The 23,811-nt window shown below is 38.6% G+C and overlaps 1 long non-coding RNA gene across 1 annotated transcript in view; it reads left to right on the forward strand.

Annotated features, from left to right (window-relative positions):
• LOC122223108 overlaps window positions 1-23,811 on the forward strand; it is a 104,746-nt gene that overhangs the window by 34,699 nt on the left and 46,236 nt on the right. Inside the window, exon 2 of the long non-coding RNA XR_006204050.1 lies at window positions 6,836-6,943. This is a non-coding gene — a long non-coding RNA (uncharacterized LOC122223108). The remainder of the gene's footprint in view (window positions 1-6,835; window positions 6,944-23,811) is intronic.

A 23,811-nucleotide genomic window follows, 5' to 3' on the forward strand; every position in this document is an offset into this window, starting at 1 on the left:
ATATGTGAAGGTGGAGAGTTTCTTAGTCAGGCACTTGTGACAGAATCTCCCTACAGATACCCCCCCGGAGTCTCTGGGCAGGAGCAAAGAAGCTTCCTGGTTGGGCCACATGTTTTGGTGGGGTCCTTCTTGCCAGTTCCTCCCACTAGCTTTGGTATCGGTAGGTGGAAGGGGGGCATATGTGGTCTCCAGTCTGGTAAGGAGAGAGAGCACTTGTTGGACACTTAGTGTTAGCAGTTACCTCTAGCTCTATTCCTTCTGTGATGAAGTTGGGTTGGTTTCAGAAGGATGTTTTCAGAGGGACTTTCTTTCAGTCTAGTGGAGTAAATGAGCTGACCAGGGCTCCCTTCTATTGCTAAGCTGGTATCCAGGACATACCAAGTCTGGGTCACCTTCTTCTGTTGGGTAGGGCCTGCAAAATACCCTGCCACCGTGCTGTTTCTCTCAAGTCAGTTTGCCTTCTTCTTATCACCTTTCTGAATATCCTTTGGCTGTCTCTTGAGTTATTTCCAGGACTTACAGTTGCACTTTCTGGGGATGAGCAAGGAGAAATAGGTCTACACCATTTTTTCCAGACTGGAAGTTATGTATACTCTTAACAGAGGAATTGTGTTTGGTTCTCAAATGTCTACTTTGTGTGTTTAGAAACTTAGTCATTCTAAGGGGCAAAAGTCATCATTGCAGAATAGTTCCCAGGCATTGCTGCTCTGAGGCAGTGGCACAACTCTCAAGTTTCTTCTGGGACTTGATGCCTGCATCTGTCAGAGAAACAACTGGTAAGGATCATCAGTCAACAGGAGATTGTTTTTTAAAAAGGTCACTTTTTAAAGTCACTCAAGTACCACCACATGCATAATTATCTTCAGTTAAATGTTGCATATTATGAAATCTCCTTCCTTCTCTTTCCCCTTAAAGCTTATCTAAAAATTAATCTTAACTGGATTTAATATTTCCATAAGACAAAAGAAAGCAACTTTGAAGGGACTTATATGGGGTCTTACCATACCTCTCTATTTAAAGTTTTAGATTAATTTCCCCCAAAACTGAATAGTGAGAGCCTCTCTATTAAAATGGAGATTTGGTACTCAAAGAGCAAAAACCATAAATCAAAACCATGGGTTGAAATGAATATGATGAAATTTATTGGGAATAAGGATAAAACCTTTTACTTAGGTACAAAATGGTCATTAATAAATATGTAGATGGGGAAACAGTTCAACAACAGTTTATTTGAAAGCAGAATAAAGGACTCACTTACTGTGACCTGAAAAGCTATTGTAATCATAATATAAATATCAGAGCCAGAGTTACCTGGATGGCTGTTGGTTAAGTGCCTCACTTTGGCTCAGGTCATGATCTCACAGTTCTTGAGTTCGAGCCCTGCATCGGGCTCTCTGCTCTCAGCACAGAGCCCACTTTGGAGCCTCTGTCCCCCCACCCCTCTGCCCTACTCATGCTCTCTCTCTCACTCTCTCTCAAAAATAAATAAACATTAAAATATATATATATCAGAGCCAGGAGCAAGAGTTAAAATCCCTTCAAGCTCTTTTGTAGTATTGCTCCAATTTTAATGTGCATGCAGATTACCTGGGTATCTTGTAAAACTGAAGATTCTGATTTAGCAGATCAGGAGTAGGGCTTGAGAGTCTATGATCTAACCATCCCCAGGTGCTGCTGGTTCTGTCAGTCAGTGGACCACACTTTGAGGAGCAAGGCCCTATACTATGCAGATCATTTCTAGGGTGAGATATTAATTTATAGGCAAGCAGCACATCTTAAGAGAATCTGAGAATAAATTTGCTTAGAGAAGATAAGACAGGATAGTTTGAAGTTAGATACTAAGGTTCATGAGTAACAGTAGAAAGGTCAACCCTTAATCAAGTAAGAGCTCTTTCACATTGAGAATATAAACCATCCACAGAAACAGGCAAACAATTTAACAGTAACAACAAAAATCTCACAAGACCAAACACGGATAACCAATTAACATTTGAAAAGATGTTTGGCCTCAGCAATGATTATGGCGTGCAAAATAAAACAACGATGAGATACCATTTTTTTTCAGCTAGTTTAGACAAAAATTTAAAAGCTTGATGTAGTCCAGAGGGAAAATAGGGTTTGTCATACATCGCTGATGGAATATGAATTACCAAAAGCTTTTTGAAAAGTAATCCAGCATTATTTACTAAACTAAAGAATGTGAATATATTTTGACTTAGCATTTCCACTTGTGGGCATGTTCACTAATGAAATAAATCCAAAATTATGGATATACTTACAAAGATATTTAACTGCAGTGTTGTTGTGGGAAAACGCTTGGAAACTACCTGAATGTCCTCAACTAGTGACTGACCAAATTGTGGCATATGCAACATAAGGGAGAATTTTCGATAAATTCCTACCTTCCAAGGGTGGACTGATGAGGTAGTAAGCTCCTTGCACTAGAATGTTCAATCATAGGCCACCAGAAATACTATTAGTGTAATTTTTGTAGAGGTGAGACAACAATCTGTATGATTTCTGAGTTTCCTTCTGACTCTAAAACTCTGTGATTCTATAAATTGGGTACAGTGAACCTCAATAAAAGAAAGGAAGAAGAGGAAGGGAGGCAAGTTTCCTATCCTATTTTTATCTGCTTTCCTCAGTTTACAATTGGGACTTTGGCAGCTGGTTTAAGAGGTGGAGTATTTCATTCGCATGTATAGAGGCCAGCAACTGAAGTTATTTGATTGAATACATAATAAATTAAGAAAAAATGGTTATTGGGTTCTCTATCCCTAGTTATTGAAACAAGATCCATATTTCAGAAAATTCCTCCTTTATATTCATAGTCACTAACGGAAAGTGACTAATATGTGACTGGGCAAGAACACAGCGTCAAACACCCTGAGCATATGGATAAGTGACTCTCTGTGTGTCTAAAATCAATGGAGCCTGATGCCTGCTTCTTTGCCAGGAGCGTGGACCAGCATAAATCCACTTAGGGACAGGAGAACAGCATCTTATTATGTATTGGGATGGGGGGTGAGCGGCTGGATGCCTGCATTTCCCTACATCAGTGGTTTGCAAACTGTGACACTTCCTCAGAGGTGCTTCTAGGGCCCAGCAAGCACTTGTTACAAGTGCTTAAAATATGTTTAAATAGTTATTTTTAAAATTGTAATTAAAAACTGAACTAGCAAACATATTAAAATATGATATATGCCAAAATTTTAACACACTGGAAACCACCAAAATATTAATGTACATTATCATTGTCTGTTTAATAAGTAAATATTACAAATGTCAGTGTATAGGTTTGTATAAAAATATTTTTGCTTGTCTTACAGTGCAATATAATATTTCAATTGGAAAATAGGAACTTAAACTGCTAAAATTTTTGATAGTCACTGCCTCAGATCACAAGTTAACGAAGATAGAAAAGTAAATGTAGAGTGGTAAAGCCTGAGAAATTACTATTAAAATGGCTCATTCATATATAGTAAAACCTTGGATTGTGAGTAACTTGTTCTGTGAGTTTTCCACAAGACAAGAAAATATTTATAATAAATTTTAACTTGATAATTGACTAATGTCTTGCAATATGAATTGTACGTGATGCCGAATGTCACATGATCACAACTGAGCCAATGGTTTTCTCTCTCTCTCTTGCTGAGGGACTGTGGGTGATCATCTCCTATGCTTGGATGCTCGGTCTCAGGCCATGGTGTTTGGCAACCATCAGTGATTTTTCAGAGTTGCAGGTGCTCAGAACTGGCACTTATGTATTTTTTGTCACTTCAAAGCACCTATGGACAGTACTTTGCTTTTCCGTACAAGAGTAAGCTTAGGAATTCTTTGCCTTATTCTAGGTCAGGCTGCCTACAGATATAGACCCTTTCTTCTGATGCCTTACTGCCAGTTACATTAAATACAGTATATGACAAGAGTTTATTAATACTGTATTGTAGTCAACATCCGTGAGAGCATATAAAATGGCCCCCATTCAGAAAAAGATTCCCTTGAGCCAATAGATAGCAGTGAATTCCAATAGTGATAATGAAAGTTGTCCTACACAATGACCCTCCTCTCTCATCTCCCTCACACCAACCACAAAGGTTTTCAAAGGTAAGTGCAGGTTAATTTGTTTATTTTTCTTATATTTTTAATTTTCTTTATTATTTTGTCTTATATTACAGTATTCTAATCATTTTTATATGAATATTTTGGGGTTGTGGAATGACTCATCTGAGTTTCCATTATTTATTATAGGGAAATTTGCTTGATATACAAGTGCTTTGAATGACAAAGCACATTTCCAGAACAAATTATGCTCACAAACCAAGGTTTTACTGTATTTCTCAAATCTTTAACTGGTCCTCACCTCCTTTCAAACTTCCCACCTTAAACACAAAACTCTTTATTCTACTTTAAAACATTTGAATTTATTTTTATCTTTTCAGAATCTCAGGCTCATCTTCCCTCATTTTTTTTTTTTTTTTTTTTTTTGTCATTTTGTGGGGAGAACAAGTGAGTACTGGGAACTGACTACAGTTGAGTTGAATGCTGGTGATAAGGGTTAATGTGATGACTTGAATGATAGTTTCTATTCAAGGGAGAGAGTTCTTGTAACACTCAATTCTTCTTCTATTGCAAACAGGTTTTCAGAAATTAAATAAGCTTGGAAACTTTCTAGCACAGGATTCAGAGTTTGACTGCCTAGTTTCAAATTCTAGGTCTAACATCTTTAATCCAAATCTGGTACCCTTTCTTCTATGGTATGCCTTCTTTCATAGCTGCAAGACAGAGCTGTGAAAGTTAAATGGGTGGCTGATTTTTTTTTCTCTTCATTATTTTTGGTAGATATGGAATTCTGATAGCACTTGACATTCATTCACTCCTCTAATATTCATTTTGTGTAAACATGTAAGACCATTGGCAATGCCTACACTGTGCAAAGCAGAAGAGGAAAGGATTTTACAAAGAGAGATCAGTTAGGAAAACAAAACAAAATCACCCCAGTTTTAACAGATACATCTCACTAGCTCCCTGTAGACACTTTTATTATCCCATTTGACAGATGAGAAATTTGTGGCACTATGAGGTTAATTTTCTTGCCCAAGTTCACACAGCTACCAGGTGGTAATACCACTAACCCTGTAAAAGCCAATAAGAAGGCAGGTCCATAACTTCTTGAGAAGTACCTTTTGTTTTTCCCTGTGTCTAGAAATGATTTTTTATGTCTGGTTTAATTTTTTTTTCTTTAAATGGCTTTTTTAAGGTCTGAGAAAATAATATTTTCAATGGGTTGTGTCATACCATAATATAACAATGGCAGGGGACTTTTAAATTGAGTGGCTGACAAGAATTATTGTAATATAAGGGGCATCTGGGTGACTCACTTGGTTAAGTGTCGGACTTCAGCTCAAGTCATGATCTCACAGTCTATGAGTTTGAGCCCCATGTTGGGCTGGGATCTATGCTGTCAGCTCAGAGCCTGGGGCCAGCCTCAAATTCTTTGTTTCTCTCTCTCTCTCTCTGCCCCTTCCCTGCTCGTGTGCACTCTCTCTCTCTCTCTCTCAAAAATAAACATTAAAAATGTTTTAATCATTATAATATAAGTCAAAAATGTGCTCTGATTAAACAAGAAACAGTTATCCACAGTGTAGAAGAGAAAGTCACATTTCCTAACCTGGGAGTTCAACGTCAATTAGAATCCAGGTACTTAGGGGAAACACACACAAGATCTTGATGCACTAACAGTGTGATGAGGAAGGCAGCTTATCTGAGAAATTGGGAATCTAGTAACCACTTGAAAGAAGACTATAATTTATAAAAGCAACCATTTCCTAAAGACAGCCATGTCAGTGATAGCTCTGACCCTGCAACTAGGACCAAAGTAAAGGACAAAGGACTGCAAATCCATAGTAGTAATTCCAGTATAAATTACGTACTGACTAGAGTTAATCAGGGGTTAATTCAGAAAAGGTGGAATAGAGGAGTAACAGTATTACTATTCATCAGACACCTACTAGGTATTAGCCAGTGACTCTGTTAAACACTGTCTATAAATTATGCCATGTAAACCACAAGAGAACACCCTGAAGCGTTATCTCCGTATTACGGATGAGGCAATAGACCTACATTAGACCACGTAACATGCTCACGATTACCGAGGCGATGAAACTTCCGTCAAGCTTAGACTTTAGGTTAGAGTTTAAGCCTGTGATCTTTCTACCTCATGAAGATTATTCAGCTCTTACTGAACATAGAGTCTTATTTGTTTTTAGAAGTGCTCTGGTTATTTAAGCAGTAGAGTTTTGTCTTCAGAAAATAAGACTCTCATTCTCAGTTCACCACATCAGCTAGAAAGGTATATAAAATAGGTATGAAAAGCAAAATTGACCTGGCTTAACGGTAACCCATTACAGCTGCCAGAGGTTTTGACTCCTGGAGCTCAGAAGGGTCTATAGCTGGTGCCTAGAGTTTGCAAATCCCATATATCATAATAATGCATTCATTATTCATTGTTCAACAGGTAAAGGGCTAGAATTAAAAGTGATTCACTGGAGAAAACAGATAAAGACTTAGCGAAAGGATAGTCATTCTGTTAAGTATAGAGGGAAGAAAACAATAAGAAATATTATTTTTTGATTGATTGCTACTCATGTAAGTAGATTAATATTCTGAGTGTCATCTGTGTGAGGAAAGAATTGTTGGGACCCAGAAAGAAAATGGTGGTTTCTTCTATTTCTAAAAGGCATTTGTGTCTTAAGCAGAAATATGGATAGAAAATGGGTAACAAATAAGAATTTTGAACATAATTAATCATAATAAATTATAAATTCAATTTCAGCTCTGTGTACGTAGTCCAAGAGATTTAACTTCAAGAAAAAATTATGTTCAAGTCAGGAGAAAATAGCTGATTGAGAAACATTGACGATAAATTCCCAATACTACTAAGGTGAGAGCATTCTTCATTTTTGTTCTAATTGTGTATAATATTGAAATAAGGAATATTTCTGGAAGCTCTGCTTAGCTGTTTCAGATGGGCTATTTTTATGAAAAATAGTCTTTATTACAGATAATCATTCGTATGAGATCATAGATATGAAATGTGTTGCACTGTGCCTGCCATAGGTGTTGCTCAGCTGTTGTTTTTCCTTATTGGAACTCTAGCTGTTCAGACTTGTTCCGTGATCCAGCCTCCATTTAGGTGCTATTACCTGAACTGTAATAACTTCAGAGGGAATAATAACTTCTGGGGTATTGTTGTTTCTTTCATTAACCAAAATCTATACAATTAAAGTAGATGTGATAACCCATGCTAAATTCATATTTTCTTCAAAAAAAATAAGATATCAGTTCACCAGGCTTTGTCATTTGTTAACTATCATGGTCTAAGTCTAATCCTTTTCATGCTGATAAGAAGAAAAAAAAAGGTGCTTTTTACCAGCTGAATGAAATTACAGTAAGATAGCCAGAAAAATGATTTATGTTCTGATCCCAAGAGAGTAATCAATTTACACTCTGAAGCATGAAATCTGATTGCCCTTTTCTCTAATGTAAAACACCATGTACTACAATTTATTGGCCATAAAACTACTCATCCATAGTCAAAGCATTTTGCTCCATGATTTCTCTATGCAATCTTCAAAGAAAGGATTGATATGAAATTAATCAACTATTGACTCCATATAGAGAATCCCTGCCCACCTTTTTAAGCTCTGCTTGGAAAAGAGACCTCCATAAATTATTATTGGAATTCTGCAGTTCATGTCATAATTTATTTCCTTCCAATGCCTACTAATTTTTTAGGCCTCCAGAATCATGAATTTGTCTTTCCACATATCTTGTTTTCTTCCCTGGGTTATAAAGTTAGACAACTTTCCCCGATTTTCAAGCTTATTACTGCAATTACCCTTTCTTCCAGTGTCATTTTCATTCAGAAAAGAATGATTTCATTTACATTACTTTAAAGATAGTAGATTTCTAAATAATTCCAAATTCACTCCCTACTAATCTACTTTACATTCAAATGTCTCGTTGATGCTTATGTTACAAGAATTAGACTAAAATCTTACTGAACATAAGATTTTCAAACAGTTTGAATAAAAGTGTTTCGATCTTATAGAAATAAATATTTGTGTAAACATGTCCAAAATTTTCATAATCTGAATAGAGCTATGTTTCATTATCAATCTCACATCTTGTCTGTGGTTTCTCTTATTCAAAAACTGGTATACGTAAAAATAGAAAGCTTAAATTTTTATTTTCAAAATGTTTTGAATCTTGAAGATTCACCTTCTCTTTCCAAGAAGTTTAATGTCACTGAGATTATTTTAAATACCACTTTCAGCTTTATGTGAAAGTCATTTTTACATTTGCCTTTAAATTTTTTTTTCTACTTAGAAGTGGGACATAAAACCTATTGTCTCTGAGTCTGCAATACTGACAACTGGAAAAAAAAAAACAGTAACAATTTCAAGAGCAAAAAGTTTTAGTCACAATCTGAGAGGAAAAAAAATATTTAGTTTAAGGTTAAGTGATTCTTTTATTTTTTTCATTTTGAGGGGAAGAAGGGGCAGAGAGAGAGGGAAAATGAATCCCAAGCAGGCCCAGCACAGAGCCTCAATGTGGAGAGGAGGGTGGGGTGGGGGGCTCCATCTCATGACCCTGAGATCATGACCTGACCCTAAAGCAAGTTGGATGCTTAACCCCTAACAGACTGAGCCACCCAGGTGCTTCTACAAAGAAATTATTCTAATAGCATAACTTCTCTTCTCAAGTACCAGGAGAATATAATAACTTTTAACATAACTATGGCTTTTCCTTGAGTATGTTCCATCTAGAGCAAAAGTCTTGCTAAATCATCAGCTCTCACCTCTATTTACAAGGGTCTGTCTTTGATTACAAGAAAACCAAATTTAGTAGTGCTCTGTACTCCAAGCACGTGTTTCTTATAAGAGGAACTGTCAGTTATAATCAATTCAAAATAGGTGTTAGAGGGTTACCAAGAACAACAATTTGAAGCTTCTAATATATTGGGTGTGTAAAACTGAAACAAGATAGGTTTAGTCAAATAAGAATGGCAGACTTTTCCTGGAATTTGAAAGAGGCTGTTTAATACTGTTTCTGGTGTTCTGGTAACCAATATTAAAAGTCAGGAAATTTGTGAGTTTTATAATTTTTTAAAATTTTGTTAATTTTGAAGAATTTTGTAATTTTTCCAGGGCAAGTTAAATTATTGAATCACCCAGTTCCTTGCTACACAAAGTACGGTCCATGAACCACACTGACATTGGTCTGGGGTCATGTTGGAAATACTGAATGTCAGACCTGATGCGGAATATTCATTTTCAATGAGATCCCCAGGTGTTGCAGAAGCATATAAAGGTTTAAGAAACACTGAACTAGTTAACATTGCTTCTTGGAAGGGCCAAAGCCTCATCATGACAGTTTGTGGGTCTGTATGCAGATGTAGACTGCTGTGCTGGAAATGGATCACAGGTGCACTCAAGCCCTCAGCCCTCAGAGCAGGTGGGTGGAGGCTGACTCAGCCAGAACCCCCAGAGCAGTCGCTACAGTTGCAGGTGGTCTTATCCATTAACCCCAGTGTGCCATATCCACATCATCATTTTCTATGTGGGCTGCTACATGAAAAAAGGTAGCAATGAACTGCTCTGATGAATTACATTTAATGGTATATTTTGATGGGAAGGATTAAAGAGAGAAGGTAAATAGAAAGGGGAAATCAAAGCTCTTGAATGCAGACAAATCAAAAGTGAGGAAGTCAGAATAAGCTTGGATATTTGCTTCAGTTCCCCAACTCCTTGCAAAGTTACATAAGTAGAGTTTATACAACAACCAAGCAATGTTGGAAGAATAGTTCCTGGCTGGCAAGGTTTCTTTTTCTTAGTTTTTGCTTTAATATAAACCAGCGTAGCCTAAAACATGCACAGAATTGTTTAGCAGTAAGCCCTTGGCAATGGCAACAGAAGAATCACTGAATAATAATGGAACATAGACCAAACTAGGAAAAAAAAAAAAAAAAACATTTCTCTTATCCACATTTGTTGAAGCATTTGTCCAGTGCTTTGAAGAGAGTGGCTTAGAAGCTGATATAAGAAGCCAAATCTATAGCAATTGTTATTGTTATGCATGGGCTTTTATTTAGTTAATTTTTCACTTAATATTTTAATTCTTATTACTTAATATGGGTCTGTCTTTCTCAAAGAACATTTTTTAAAGGTCAAAATTAAAGAATCCCACTGTCTTAGCTTCTCTCTTGTAGCACTGCAATGGCTTCAAATTGGTTTCTCTTGCTAGTTTCCCTCTTTCAAACCTATTATTCACATAATTATCTGAGAGACCCCTTGAGAATACAAATCCTTTTATGTCACTTTTTTGCTTATACTGCTCCAATGGCATTCAGAGCAAATTCCTTCATTTGTCATTCACATTCCCTTAGGACTTCTTGAGTCAACTTCCTTTGCTATTCCAGACCCAACTGCATTGCAACTATATCATACAGCTGTAGTTTCCCAAACATGCAGTGCTTTATAACGTCTCTGTCTGCACCTGCTATTTCTCCTGCTATCATGCTCTTTTCCTTCCTTGTTGACTTGGCAACACCTTTCTCATTCCTGAAGCTTCAGCTCCAGTGTCAGCTCCTGTAGAAAGTCCTCTCTTCCCCCCTTCTAGTAATGTATTCCCAGGGAACCCCATGTTGTCTCTATCATGGAATTTCTCACTGAGTATTGTCATCGGGACCAGATTCATGGATGCAGTACCAGTACAGTTGCATAGAGCTCTGCTCTGAAGGGCCCCACACTTTATTTAATATTCTGCTGTCACCATCTTGAAATTCTTAATTTTATCTTTGAATTTGGGTTTTGCAAATCAAGTCACCTGGGACAGCAGAGCATGCACTTGAGCAGAGGAGATACTTTCAGTAATGGTGTCAGCCGTTTTTGACTGCCCCCTTCACATAAAACAGTTGCAATGCCCCAAGATCACAGAATTCCAGTAGACCCACAATGCATGAGATTTCCAGAAGATTGAAAACAAGTACAAGATAAGCATGTTACATCTACTGCTAAGTAGGAAGCAACATTTACAACCCCAAAGAACATGCTCTCTATTCCAACTGGAGCTTGCTTGGAACACAAGAAGAAGACAGTAATGTTCTTAAAGAACAGTAATGTTCTAAAAATGAGCAACGAACCCTAACATCCTTTCCTATTCTTATTATTTCCCCATGTTAGCCAAACCCTTACATGGAAAATTATAACACACAAAAAAGGGAAAGATAGAGTAATCATAGTCACTTTAATTCTAGTTCTTCCTTATTCATTAGTAGCCTATAGGTGGCAAGTGGTGGTAGAATGCATGCATATCAAGAAGTGAAATGAAAATAGTTGAGTTAGTTTTGTGCAACGTTTCTACTGTCCCGGTAAAAACAAGATACTACAATTATGTAATTTCAGTGATTCTGCCTGTGAGTCAAATGCTTTCATATTTGGATTTTTTGAAGCTGGTACTGCACCATATAAAGATGGATAACAAAATTTATGCTAACAATTTAAATTTCTAATTTTCCTTTACTTAGAATGATATTAAACATCACATTAAAAAATAGTATGCCAAATCAAGAGAGCTTGTGGAAGAAAAAAAGTTTAAAATTTTTGCACTGCTAATGGTACTTTTTTTCCTGATTTTTTTTAACAAGAGGCTCCACATTTTCATTTTGCAATAGACTGCATATTTGTGGTTCACTCCAGTTATAATTTGTTTTACTTCTCTGTATACCATATTAGATTAGGAGTTTCTTAAAGGTAGGGACTTTGTTTTTTATCTCTGTATCCCTACTGTTCCCATATAGCAGGCTCGCAAAAGATAAATGTCACGTGGCAATTGCAGCTGACTTCCATATCTCCAGAAAAGGGAGACAAAAGAAGCAGTTCTCTCTCCAGATTGTGTCCTTAACAAAGTATATTTGCCTTGAATGTGCCAATATGGAGTAAGGAGAATAAAACCAATTCTCCAATCAATTGGTACTGGTTTTAAATACCTGCTAGGTCTGTAGTAGGCTTTGTGGGAAATTCACAGGGATTATATCTTGGAGTGATTTGTGAGATATGACTGCTTACTCACAGAAACACGGGATAAAAGGTAAAGATGGTTCATGCTCACAGGAGACATGTGCATTGAGACATAACAGGGGCTGGAAGAGTTGTGACAGATACCAAACTGGAGGTTTATCTAGATAGCAAAAGCAAAATTCCTGCATGAACAACCCCAATGGCTCAAGGTGAGGTAGGAAGGTCCTAAGGCCAGGAGGTGGCCTAGGTCCCCAGATTCCTATCAAATAGGTCTTATCTGGAGAATTTATGTGCATGGACCTAGGCCCTGCTCATTAGTGAAGTAGGAATCAGAAGCAGAACTCCAGGCCCCAGGAAAGGAGCCCAGTCCTAGAGGGCATTAGCATAAAAGAAGTTTCCAAAAAAAGCCCGCAGCAAGGATGAGAGCAGGAGGCTGACCCACAACCAAGGCCAAGGGTGAGTGGGTACAAACAAGCAGTGACACCAATCTGCTCAATCACTTGGTTGGGGAGTGACACAGACCCCATGGGCATCAGTGAGTCCAGATAAGAATATGACCTACACAGCCAAAGAAATTATTTCAGAGGAATGAGAGGAAGATACACAAAACTTAGGAAATTTGTAAGTTTTTGTCACAAGACAAATACTTGTGAAACAAAATAGAACTAAATTTAGCCTGACATACAAGAGACAAATAATGGAGCTCATATTTTAAGTAATATGAGGAGTCATAGTGGGTTGGAGAAATGTGAAAAGGATTCCTGGACAAAATGGCATAAGACCTGGATGTTCAAGAAGGAGATACTTTGTGTCATAATAATGAGCCTACAGAATACTGCAGATGGGAATGGGCTCCATAAGAAGTCTGTGCCTGGGAATGTGGTGTGTAGGCAGAACGATGTGATAGAATAATGCCCCCCAAAATATGTCCATGTCCTACTCCCCAGAACCTGTGCATGTTACCTTATATAGCAAAAGGAATTGCAGATGAGAGCAAATTACTGAGGTGTGGAGCACATCCTGGATTATCCTGGTGGGCCCATTATAATCCCAGTGGCCCTTGCAAAAAAAGATGCAGGAAGGGTCAGAATCAGTAGAAGAGGTGACATGACAATGGAAGCGGGGACTGCAGTGACGTCGTCTGCGGATGGAGGAAGCCACCCTGAGGCAAGGAATATGAGCAACCATGAAAACGGGAAAAGGCAAGGAAACAGATTTCCTCCTCAGAGCCTCCCTGCGGAAACCTCCCTATCAACATCTTGACTTAAGCCCAGTCAGAAAGATTTTGGACTTCTGACCTCTAAAAGTGTGAGAGTTAAAATTGTTATTTGAGGCCACTAGGTGTGTGGTGGTTTGTTGCAGCGGCAGTAGGAAACCTGTAAAGGCACTAGGAAGCATGGTCTAAGCTGCAAAGCTATTTGTAGCCACTGTGGATGTGTCAGTAAAAACCAGATGTAGCCAAGCAAATGACAGAACTCGATGCATGACGCTGTCTTCTTCTGTGCTCCACATGCATCACAGTGGGGTGCCTCAAAAATAAGCTTTGGAGAGTGGAGGCCCAAAGCAGCCCACCACACTGTGTTGAGAGCCCTCAGATGCCAAGATAAAGGTGCTGGCAAGTTTTGGATGAGGCCTCTTTTCCTGGCTTGGAGATAGCTGCCTTGTCACTGTATCCTCACAAGACAGCTCTCTTATCATTATGTCCTCACCTTTCCGCTATGTGTGCACATAAAGAGAGAGATCTCTGAGATCTCTTCCACTTCTTATATGGACACCAGTCCTATTGGATCAGGGTACCACTCTTATGATATCATTGAACTTAAATTACCTCCTTAAAGAACTATTTCCAAATACAGTCACATTAGGAGTTAAGGCTTCAACATATGAATTTGGAGAGGACTCAATTGAGTCCAAACCAGATGATGACAATTAGGAATGCACCATCTTTTAACTTTAGGGTCTGTGACCTCATATTTATCATGTTATGAAGACTATATCAGGAAGCATTATGAAAGTACTTCCAGAACACCTTTTAATTTTCATGCATTTTCAAGATTTTCCTAATGTCACAATCTGCCCAGAAATTTGCCCATCTGCCCAAAGAAAGAGAAGGAAACCAGGTTGCACACTGTCATCTTTTCCTCATTCACCTATGTGAAATGCTAATTACAGAAAGTACAATGAATTCAATATTATCTTTTTGCAAAAAAAACAAAAAAACATGTAGCTGGGTGCCTGCTGTCAGGATATAATTATACAAAGTGGATTTGGTCTCAAGCAAGACACGAAGGTTACCATCCCAGCCACATAAAGTGCCTAGGGAGCTCCTCTAATTACCACCAACTAGAGATTTAGTCTTCTATCTCTTTCCGATAAACGTCAGCAGCAGCAGCAGCAGCGACAGCCTGCACCTTCCAACATCACACTTCTTCATTAGTCTGCTCTGACTCACCCTCCTCACTGTCTCCCACCCAATAAACCTTCCATTGAGTGATTTATCTTTCCATGTACTGGGTGGCACTTAAACCACTGCCTTCTTTCTTCGTTCTCTAATTCCTACCAGATAATTATTCAGTGTCTCTGTCATGCAAGGATATTCATATATGCTGTTTTATTCAGGCCTCATTATGATTCTGCTAAGTAGACATCATCCCTCCATAAGTGGGTAAAGTGAGTATCAAAGCAGTTATGTGGTTTGGCACCAGTATTGAATCATCACAGTGGGCATCCAGAGGGAAGGGGAAGGAAAACAGGAAAGAGGGATGGGGGAAGGAGAAAGGGGAGAAATCTTCAGGAGTGGGGGATAGGAGTAGTAAAGTCAGATGAGCCTCACATCTGCCATCCCTCAGGATCAACATGGCCTTTCATATGCCCCAGGGGCTCTATACCCAGAGACTAATTTTATGGGAATTTATTGTAATAGGAACTTGTATAACCTGCTTGATTAGAATTGGTTGAACTTGCTGTCCAGACAGCAAAACTGTAGTATAATTCCATAAATAAGCTCTGGCTCCTATGCCTAATGAGAGCTTACAGTCACCCCGAAGGAAAACATCATCTATCTCTGCTGTTGATTTCCTTTCATCCCAAATGCATGAAAAGATACTTTTTAAGCCTTTTTTTTTCATAGACTTCTCTCCATCCAAGTTGGAATAGGGCCCCAAATCTGTCCACAGACTGGCTGGTTCCCTGCACATGGTTCTACTATGACCAGGACCAAGAAGGACAGTCACATTCCTCCCATCTAAGCACTGCAGGAAACAAAATTTATGAGGTTGAAGAAAAGGGGGATCGGGTGGTTAGAGTCCCAATATGCCTTCAGGCTAACTGCATTCACTGCTGTCTCCAGTGCTGAAATCAGTGCAAGTGTATGATTTCCAGTCTGTAAACTCAAGGTTTAAGCAGTATCTGTTTCTGTAACTCAGATGAAATATAAATTCAAGCATACATCTAACCACATTATTGGGAAATTCATCTGAGGTAATATTGGAACTCCTTGTTGAGGTCTGATAAGAACCTGGAAGTCTTACAATATGTCCAGGGAACATCTCTGTCCTCCATCTGCCTTTCTGGCTCTCCATTCTTCAATCCGTCATGGACACCGCTGACATTGCCTAAGCCCACAGTAGTCCCCTGAAGTCTGATAACTTTAAGTCAGGTAACATGGGAGGAACATAAATGTTCTGCAGAGGCTGCAAACCCCTTCCTTAGGTGCCTCACAATCATTTCTTTGATATATTGCCACCCATACAGAGTTGGGTGTGGGTATATCTACTCCCCACAAACCTCTCTCCCTTTCTCAACACAGGGAAATATTTTTGCCTCCCCTTTTCCTTCTTTCCTTTCCCTCATAGAGCTTACCCATTTCCTTCATTTCCCCTTCCTCTCTACCCCAAACATCGTGCATTAGTGCTTTATTGGGCTTGGGTTTAAAAACAAACAAAAAATAAGAAAACAAAAACAAAAGAAAAAAAGAATCTCAAAGGCCACTGACTTCAGACTGCAAATATGAAGTAATTGATATTTCTTCTGGATGTAGTGACTAAATTTGACCTTGGGCAAGTGAGTATACATGCAGTAATTTAACTAGGTTGTGTGGCTATAACCGAAGCATATGTCCAAGAAGAAAAGGTGTGATATGCCTAATGGGTCAGGGTGCAATGCATTGGTCCCACCAACCTTTGTTCCTTTCAGTTTTATTCTCTTTTTCTAGATACCTGCCATATATATGGTCTAAAAAGGAAATATCTCTCATATACACATTGTACTCCTGATCAGACTTTGAACCATGGGTAGGCAACTAACTCAAGGTTAGCCAGTCACTCACATGGCCTCAAGCAAGAGCTCTCCCCTGTAAGGGAAGAAATGATGATTGACCAAGCATGGGTCCTCTGCGTTACCAAGTGTGAGTTTAGAGACAGAAGAAAATCATTGATAATTGGAAGATCAGCAGAAGCAGAGATGAAAGGTAAAGTGACAGCAATGGGAAAAAAAAAAAAGAAAACAAAGGAAGAACAGTAGATTTCTGGAGCTGACCTAGTGACAGGACACCTGGTGGCTAGGGCTGGGTTGTCACCTAAAATATCTTCCAGTTCCTATTTTTTTGAAAGGCCTGGCTATATATTGTTCCTGTTTTCCTTCTTTCTCTGAGAATCTTTTCCACACAATCTAATCTAATTTTCTGAACAAACCTGAGCCACTCTCTGGTCCTGGTGACCTAAAAGAGGCTCACTCACATTTATTTGAAAAGAGCCTTCTAAGGTTTAAGATTAGATCATTTAAAGAACAGTCAACTATGACTCACAGATTAATAAACATTTCAAAGGGCAGCAAATAACAGACTTTTATTCTGAAGTTTGAAGATTAAGCAGTCCCAGATAAATAGCCACCAATGAAAACATCTTAAACTACTAACCCTCTCTGTCTGCTCCTCTTCCTCTAGATTTTGGTCTGTGTTCCTTCTGCTTTTCTTTTTGTGTACTCACTTCCCGTCTCCCCTGCTACCATTTATCTTGGATTATGGTAGCATAATTATCTTGATTCTCCCTTGATTTCTCTCTGTTTCTTCTCTTTCCTTGGTCTCTCCCTTCTGTGTGAATGTCTCTCTTCCATTCCCCTTCAATATCTTATTCCCTTACTCATCTTTTTCCCCCTTTTTCCTTATCTGGTTGCTTCTCCTCCCATCCTCCTTTTATTACTTTCCTTACTACCATATGTTAAAGACCACAAGATAGAAAAGAAATATATTCATTAGAATTTATTGTGCTTATCACATCTCATGTTCTATTTTCTTTATTTAATAGCAGGTGACGTTTATTAAACAAAAGGGAATACCTAAACAATCTGCTTTGCATGTGTCCCTCAGTTGATTGTTTTCTCCAATATTCTGTGGCCTTGGCAGAAAATAAAGGCTGTCCAAACCCAGGACTCTGCATAAAAGGTTACCAAGGAGACAATAGATTCTCTGGTCACTTTCTAGTTGTAAAAAAATGTTTTTAAATCTGCCTGGTGTTTAAGCTGAAAAGAAAAAAAAGTATATAATCAATTATTTACTAAATTAGATTATTAATCCAAAATGTACACAGCTGTTATTGCAGTGAAAATAGTGATTTTAGTTTCATTGCATAGAAGTTATCACTCTTGGTGGTGCTCTGGAGCTGCTGTTAATTTTTTCTACTAGATTAGTTTTTTAATGTTCCCACGTTGCACACATCCTTTGTGAGTCTGAAAGTCAAGTTTCAAAATACGTCTCACACTTCATAGACCAAGTCCAAAGCCCTTATCACTATTCTCACCCTTTTGTCAAATGATTAAAATCCCTGTTGACATTTAGTGTCAACAGAGAAAGTTATCCAGCATTTGGTGAGCATTACCCTGCCAATTACTCCTGTTTGTATCCAAGAGCATAGTCACCTGCCACCTAGTGTCTTAATAAAAAACTGCAGTAATGATCCACTTAGACAAGGTCTTTTGGGCTGCCTCTGAAATCCTCTTTGAACTTAGCTTCAAGCTCTTCTTGATGGCAGGCAGTTTTCTCGATAAAATACTACTGATCTGTCTTCTCCATTTTGAACAGCAGAATTCCACCTGTCACAGTCGGGTAGGGTCCCTCTGGTCTATATGGAAGAATATCCAAAGGAATGGTCTGACTCAGAACCTTACAGGAGAGCAAAGTATGGTTGAGAATTGCTGAAGCATACCATGGAATAAAAAGCATATAAAGTGTATACAGCTGTCAGTATACAGTATACAGTATACAAATGTCATACTGTTAACAATAGTTCTATGTAGCAATTGAAATGACATTTTAATTTAATATTTCACAAATGTTTAAGTGTCTACTATGAGCTGGGCACCATGCCAGGCACTGGGAATGAGGCAGTGAGTGTTAGAGAGAGGCCCTGCTGCCATAAAGCTTGTGTTCTATGGAGCAAGAAGGATAACAAACAAGATTAATACTCATCACGATATATATTATCAAGGAAATAAACAGCGTCATGAAATAAGCTTATTGGAGAAGATGGCTTTGTTAAAGGTAGTCAGGGAAGGCATTTCTGAGAAAGTGGCACTGAATGAGACTCAAATACTGAGAATATACCAGGTCTAAAAGTAGCTGGGGAAGGTCATTCGAGTGATCAGCAAGCGTAAAGGCCTGGGAGAAGAAAGAGGTCTGGTGTGTCTGAGGGCCAGAGTGAAGGACAATGCAGTTGCAATGTAATGAATGAGGTTAAGTTGTGTTTGATTCTAAACATTGCTGACTAGGGGCATAAAAAGAATAAAATTTTTCTATGAGATTTAAATTTTGAAATCAATGCATAATGGATCATATATTTATTGGGACTCTTTAAATGAAACCAAATTAAGAGGAAAAAAGTTTTATTGTGGGAGAGGGAGAGGAATTTAGTAGTTTTCATAATCAGAAAGGACACAGGTGTATCTGGGGATTCTGGAACTACAGACTCTGTTACTGGCTCCTGTTTGTCTGCTTATCTTTGAATGTTGAATTCAGTCTCTCTTACCACTAGGACCGTGGATGCTGGTAGCTCTGACCTGACATACAGCATCCTGATCTAGAACTTTTTACCTCCTACCTCAGTCTGAAAAGCCCAAGAAAGGACTCTGATTGCCCTTTATGCTCACTCCTACAACCAATTGTTGTAGCAAGGGAAGTGAGGAACTATGACCCACCTAGCTGGCATCATGTGCCCATCCTTATGGTCATGTCAGTTACTACAAATGGAGGGGAAATATGTGGTAGCACAGATACGGCCCCTGGGATATCAGTGTCACTCTACTGTGTCTATCAGAGATGAGAAAAAAAGGTACACTAAATTGGATTAAGGCTAACATGCCAGTAAGATGTTTCTTTAGGTTAAAAAGAAACAGGAAAAACAAACTATTGAAGGGCATTAATACTATCCAAAGAAAAAATATGTCTTCTGAAGGAGACTTGGTCAGCCATTAAAATACAAAAGAGGAAAGTCAATGAGATGAGCCTTGGTGATTCTCACTAAGTGCTTTGTGAGGGAGAGGAAGTCTTAGACAGTGGTTCCCATGGTAAGGTATATTGTTGAGCTAGCCAGTATCTCTGAGCTGGCCCCTCTTGGGCCCATCCCATTTTAATTTGACATTATCAAATTTCTGATATTAATTTAAAGTAGGTCCTCAATGAGGAACTTAAGAACCTTTAGCATAGCCAGGGATAGTTTTAGTTATTTACGAAAGAGATTTTTTTTTCTTCTTTCATGATTCACGTTCTGTTCATGTGCTTCTATGTCCTACACCAGTTCACTTGAGATTTTTCTTCCTTGCAATATTGTCAACAGGAAAATCTAAGTCTCTGTGTCACTTCTCACTGTTAGTTCACATAAAATTTCCCATCTCTTTTGCTAAGAAAACTTCTCTCTAAAGGGTTTTACAAAATGCTCTCCTGCTCATCACTTGTTATAGGAAAATAGCTTCTTCAATTTGTAGGATACCACAGCTCAGCTCTGTGTATGTGTGTGTATATCCCTCTGGATCTTAGCTGCCTTATCTTCAGCATGACCAGCATTCCAATTTTTGAAGAAGGTTTTATATTCTATTGCTTTTGACATAAAAATTAACATTAGCTCTGCTGAAGACAGATTCAATGTTGTACAAAATTAGGAATGACTATAAAAATCAAATGAAAATAGTAAATACCATCTAGATTGTATAGAGTTTCTGACTTGTTCCCCCATTTATTTACTCACTGACTCAACTAATGTTTTTTGAACACTTACATTGTGCTATGCACTGTGGATACAAGGGTGAATAAGGCAGACAGAATTCCAGTTCTGGGATCCCAATAGTATATGGACTCCATCATGTCTGGAATAAGATGACAATTAACCCTAGGTCTTGGTCTTCAAAATCCTTTAGAAATTTGGAACTGGAAAAAATAAACATGTGCAGATAATGTTCATGCTAGGCACTATATGGCAATTGTTAAACAGTGTGACAGAGGTGTATTGAGGATGGAATGATTCATTGTGATTGGAAATTTGTGGGGAAAAGATATCAAGTTCATAGTAATGGAACTGACCTTTGTAGGACTTGAATGTGTTGAATATTTGAAGAAGGAAAAAATTTCTAAGTATGTAAAAGGAGTGGAGAAGAATGCTAAAGGGTCCCTTGAAAGAATATGGACTCATTTTTTAGGACTGAATCACTAAGTGTATTTGGATGGCTGTAGGACAAGGAATGGGGATTGATGGGAAATTAGGCTAAAAGTAATAGAAGGCAGATTGTAGGCTACTCAATTTCCATGCATGGGGTTTAGATTTTATTCTGTAGCAATGGCAATCCATCAAAGATGTGTGATAAAGGGCACCTGGGTGGCTTAGTCAGTCAAGTGTTGGACTTCGGTTCAGGTCATGATCTCACAGCTCATGAGTTCGAGCCCCTGCATTGGGCACTGTGCTGACAGCTCAGAGCCTGGAGCCTACTTCAGATTGTGTCTCCCTCTCTCTCTGCCCTTTCCCCACTTGTGCTCTGTCTTTCTCAAAAATCTATAAACATAAAAATTTTTTTAAAAGATGTGTGACCAAAAAAAAAAAGTATCTTTGTCAGCAGCTCATAGGTTGGGCTCAGTAAGCAAAAGGCAAAGAAGGTTAGAGAAGAAGTATCCCTTAGCTGCTGCCTTGCTGCCTGTCCAAGTAAAAGAAGGTGAAAACTTATGTTGGTGCCTGTGGAACCAGAAGATGGGTTTAAGAGGCCTAGGAGACAGAGAACTGACAACACTTCTGTGATGGGCAGAGGGCATGAAAAAGGCAGGAGGCACTGAGGTTGACTTCAAGCTCTCTCACTATTGAGGGGGTCAGGTGATGGTGATACCACACATTGAGACAGAACAATGAAGAGAAAGGTAAATTCATGTTTCCAATACACTGAGTATGGAATTCCAGGAAAACATTCAGGTGGACCTTTGAACTAAAAATGGGATATGATCACCCTCAATCCTGCAGCACATGCATGTGAGAGAGAGAGAGACAGAAGAACCATGGGCTCAGTTGTGATCATGTGACATTCAGCATCACATACTACTCATATTGCAAGACATCACTCGTTTATCAAGTTAAAATTTATTAGAAATGTTTGCTCATCTTGCGGAAAACTCACAGAACAAGTTACTCGCAATCCAAGGTTTTGCTGTATATGTATACATATACATACACACACACACACACACACACACAGACTCAAACACACATACCTAATAAACCATAAGTATCACACCAATACTCATAAAGCAGTGAGTCTCAATACTGGCAACACATTTGAATAACCTTGGAGCTTTTAAAACCACCACCACCCAGGGCCCAGGCATCAGTATGATCCTAATAGGCAGCTGACACAGACTGCCACTGTCTCTATGTGAGCAGTGCAGAGAAGGAAAATGAGCTTTGGAAGCATGTAAACCTGAATTTGAATCCTACTCCACTATATACTGGCTTCATCATTTTTGGAAAATTATTTGACTTCTCTGGGGTTCAGTTTTTCCATATGTACAGTAAGAATAACACCTACTTTTTGAGTTACTGGAGATAAGATGCCTCCATGAGTGCCTGGTGTCCGTTGCAGTAAATGTTCGTGGAATGGCTGAGAGCCAGGATGAGGGCTAAGACAGAGGGAGGACCTGGAGGAAGAAGAGAAGCCAGAGCTGAGAAGAGAGGCAGGAGAGAGCCCTACAAAGCCAAGTTAGGCCTGCCTTAACCTTATAAAGCTTTGTGTTTCTCATATTTTTCTTGAAATCCAGCTAAAAGCAAAAGGTTGGCTTAGAGAGAATGAGAAATTTTACCCTGAGGAAGGTCTACAATGTGAGAAAACTGAATACTCCCAATCACCCTTCTTTATTTTCTTTGACCAAGGGAAGGTATATACCACCTGTGCACAACCTGAAATCTAGCTCTTGGGGTCTGATGCTTACTCTAAAACATTATACTACCTAGTGTTCCTCAAGTTGTAGTCTCCAGATCAACAGCAGCAGTATCCCATGGAGATTTATTAGATATGCAAAACCTGGGGCACCTGGGTGGCTCAGTTGGTTAATTGTTGGACTTCCGGTTTCAGCTCAGGTCGTGATCTCACAGGTTTGTGAGTTTGAGCCCTGTGTCCTATTTTGCCCTGGCAGTGTGGAAGCTGTTTGGGATTCTCTTTCCTTCCCTCTCTCTCTCTGCTTCCCTCTCTCTCTTCCCCTGCTCATGCTTTCTCTGTCTCTCTCAAAATAAATAAATAAACTTAAAAAAAATTAAAAATGCAAAACCTTGGGGCCCCTCCCCAGATCTACTGAATCTGACTTTGGGGATGGGGCCCAGCAACTTGTTTTATAAGGTTCTCAGGTGGTTCTGATGCAACCTAAAATCTGAGAAGCACTGTATTAAAGTACTATAGCAGGTGCCCTCAGCAACAAAAATGGTTAGCAATAAGTAAGACCACAGCACTTTTCATTCCATTCACTATTGGGTCATGTTAAATCAACTCCTAATTCTAATCTCCTGGCTTAATAAATTTACTAAATTTATTTTTAACTGATATAACTGAATTCTCCCTCAGAAAGAAATACAAAATTATCCTTTAGACTTTACTTGCTTAAGCTCTCAGACAACACTTAAAATTACATTTTTACATATCAGTACTGGTATATCTGCCTGTATCTGAATGTGTGTTGTTTCATATGAGCAAATGTGTATTTATCCATTTGTTCACTTTGCAAAGATTTCCTTTCACATTTGCTTTTCCAGATGTCTCAGGTTATTCTGCCATGCTTCCCAATTAAGTATGTTCTTCACGTCAGGCTTGTGGTCACTGATGAACCTAATTTCTGGCCACGATGCTCTTCACAGCACAAGAAGAGACCACTAGTGTAGGATGTAAAAGCTTAGATTCTGGAGTTAGCTGGGCATAGGCTTAATGCCATCCCCATGTATAATATTACGCTAGCTTGTATTTGGGAGTAAATGACAATCTCTGAAGTCCTTATTTCCTATTTACTGAAAAACACCTGTGCTTGCCTCATAGACTTTTTGAGGAACATGTAAAATACTTTAAAAATACTACCTTCTGGTATTATGACTTCTAGAAGTACTTTGCTTTTAATTATGGTGTGAAATACTTGCAGATATTTGAAGTAGGATGAATGGAATCAACCTTTTTGCAGGTTTTGTAACAAAGCATTCAAAGCAGTGCTTTCAAACCTGAACATGTG

This window comes from Panthera leo, chromosome A1 (genome assembly GCF_018350215.1).
Source record: "Panthera leo isolate Ple1 chromosome A1, P.leo_Ple1_pat1.1, whole genome shotgun sequence".
NCBI classification, from domain to species: domain Eukaryota; kingdom Metazoa; phylum Chordata; class Mammalia; order Carnivora; family Felidae; genus Panthera; species Panthera leo.